This window comes from Palaemon carinicauda, chromosome 31, assembly GCF_036898095.1.
Source record: "Palaemon carinicauda isolate YSFRI2023 chromosome 31, ASM3689809v2, whole genome shotgun sequence".
Classification (NCBI taxonomy): Eukaryota; Metazoa; Arthropoda; class Malacostraca; order Decapoda; family Palaemonidae; genus Palaemon; species Palaemon carinicauda.
Window position 1 is genome coordinate 43146027 of NC_090755.1, and position 2840 is coordinate 43148866.

Below are 2840 nucleotides of genomic sequence, written 5' to 3' on the forward strand. Positions count from 1 at the left end.
TAATTGAGCATTCATTCTATGTACTTTATCTGGGATAATTCTATTAGATTGTTCCTTTATGCAAGCTATGTTGCATTGGTTTATGCTTTCCCTTAACGGGAGGACTCCATCCCATAAGGGGACGGTGGTGGATTTACAAGTTTCCTCCTATGCGGATATAAACCTTTGTCCAATACAAATATTGTGCAGAGAACTGGTCGATATTTCATATTGATGCAGTGGTTCTTTACAAACTATGCTTTACTTAAAGCTTTACTTAATATAGGGTGAGAGCACTATATTGGCTTGCCTGGTATTCATACATAGGTATATGTACTCTTAGAGACTTTTCCAGAGTCTAGTAGGACTCTTCCCTGTAGGGGGCAGGAAGCTCTAACATCATTTATGGTTAGTTGAAAAGATGTATAGCGGTAACATCTTAGGTCTCTAGTTCTAGTCGACCGGGAAAAATTACCTCCGGGGAGTACGGCACGTTCTGAGAATCCACAGATACAGTAATGCTCTGGTATGCTTCCATCAGGACGACATGGCTTGAGCCCAAAAAACTGATTTTGAGCGAAGCGAAAAATCTATTTTAGGGTGATATGGCCATGTCGTCCTGATGGACCCGCCCTTCCCTTTCTATGAAAGGGCTGTAGGACCCCTCCCTACATACAGTATCTGTAGCACCTTGTATATCGCTACAAGGAATACAGATGGCGCCAGGATTGGCGCCAGGCACGCTTACGAAACCGGAGAAGAGGGAGCCTTGGGAGCGGCTCCCCCTTTTTCTTTCTCGTTTTCGTTTTCTTGCTAATTGACCCCTTCGAATGTGTTATCTCTGTTTGGGGTGCAGATTGCCATGTGGCGTGTCAAGAATACGTTCTCTGATATGTCGCGATATCCCTTTCATTAGGGATATTCGCTCCTGGAGTTAGAATTCTGGTTACCTTAAGGTAAATTCTCTGGGAATATCGCCGTAGTTGCAATATACCCTAGGAAGCTACCCTATAGGAACTTCCATCAGGACGACATGGCCATCTCATCCAAAAATAGATTTTTCGCTTCGCTCAAAATCCGTTATATATATATATATATATATATATATATATATATATATATATATATATATATATATATATATATATATATATATATATATATATATATATATATATATATATATATATATATATATATATATATATATATATATATATATATATATATATATATATATATATATATATATGTGTGTTTGTGTGTGTATGTGTGTATAAATGCATGTTTGTTTATCTGTGCGTGTGTGTGTGGGGGGGAGGTAAATATATAAGGACACCACCAACATTGTTCACACTAAATCGAACAGTTTTTCCGGCAGGCACCCTGCCATAGCTCCATTGAGAAACTATTATTGCTGTCATGTAATATAATGACATGTATTAGGACATTTGCCTGTTAGGTATTTAAAGTGCTGCTCACTCATTTGACTCTCGCTGCGGCTTGTTAACGAAGCGATAACGTAGCAGAGATTTTGACTACGGGAGTCGGAAGCTCGTCGGCAAGCAAAGAGGTGCTCTGCTTTGAGGAGTATTGGGGCTGTATAAGGACGTGGTCCAGTAGCCCTTACATACACTGAAAGAATCCCAAGGTAATCTTTGTGACATGTTGTTAGGTTATATGGTTATTCTATATTGTATATAGAAAGTGTGTATAATTATTGTTTGTTTATGTGAGTAATTTTGTTTTAGGAGCGGACAGCATTTATCGTAATACGTCTTGGGTGGTGATACCTTTTGTTACGTGTGCTTTATCTCTCCGTGGGTTTCTTTTAGGTAACTTTATAATTTTGTTTTATATGTTAATGAAATGTTTAATATGTTAATGAAACGTGACTTGAAAGTATTGTGGTTTTGTGTTGATACGTTAGTTTTGGGTGTAATTGGTGTTGCCATTGTAAAACCTTTTTATTTTTTGTTTCTTTTAGGTGTTGACCGAAAGTCTTGTACCGACTATTTTACCTTGGTCAAATTTAATTACGTTATACGTTGCTGTGTGTTCGATACATTATGTATTTTTCGTATTAGTTTGGTATTGTTTAGGTTTAAGGTTTTTTGTAATAAATACTATGTTATAAAGAAAATAGTTTCCTTTCTGCTCTTTACCATTTGTCTTGTATGTGATCCTTTTTTATAAGGGAACGGTCTACTTCACCCTAGTGAATTAAGCCATAACAGGCTTTGATTTTAAAATTCACGTGACAATTTGGCGCCCGAACAGGGACCGTTCATTCATTTTACAAGACTGTATGGTGTATTGCAGATAAGGTCTGTGAAGCTTTTAGATATGAGTACTTTAAAAGAAATTGTTAGTTTGGGGAAGGAAATGGGTTACGAAGGTGATAATTTAAGGGATTTTGTTGAAAAGGAAAGACTTATTCGAGAGCGGGCACTAGAAAGGGAAAGAGAAATGGAGAGAGAAGAAAGGGAAAGAGAGAGAGAAGAAAGGGAAAGAGAGAGAGAAGAAAGGGCAGTAGAAAGGGAAATACGAAAGCAGCAATTAGAAGTCGAACGATTAAAGTTACAGTTGCAGGGAAATGAAAAAGATTCTAGTTTGTGTAAACCCTCGCTACCTAAACTGCCTGTTTTTAATGATATAACTGATAGTATTGACGCCTATATTTTAAGATTTGAACGTTTAGCCGTTAGTGCTGGCTGGAGCAAAGACATTTGGGCTGTTAGTTTAGCATCATTATTACAAGGGAAAGCTTTGGAAACTTACCAGCACCTTTCACCTGTTGAAGCTAAAGATTTCGATAGTGTTAAAGAAGCATTATTACGTTGTTTTCAGTGTACTTCGGA

General features: G+C 37.3%; 1 long non-coding RNA gene across 1 annotated transcript; it reads left to right on the forward strand.

Moving 5' to 3' along the window:
- The first annotated feature begins 1429 nt into the window (after positions 1–1429).
- On the forward strand, positions 1430–2435 carry LOC137624920 (uncharacterized). The gene is made up of 3 exons (XR_011040786.1): positions 1430–1630; positions 1731–1814; positions 1967–2435. It is a non-coding gene; the product is annotated as an uncharacterized lncRNA (long non-coding RNA).
- The last annotated feature ends 405 nt before the right edge of the window (positions 2436–2840 follow it).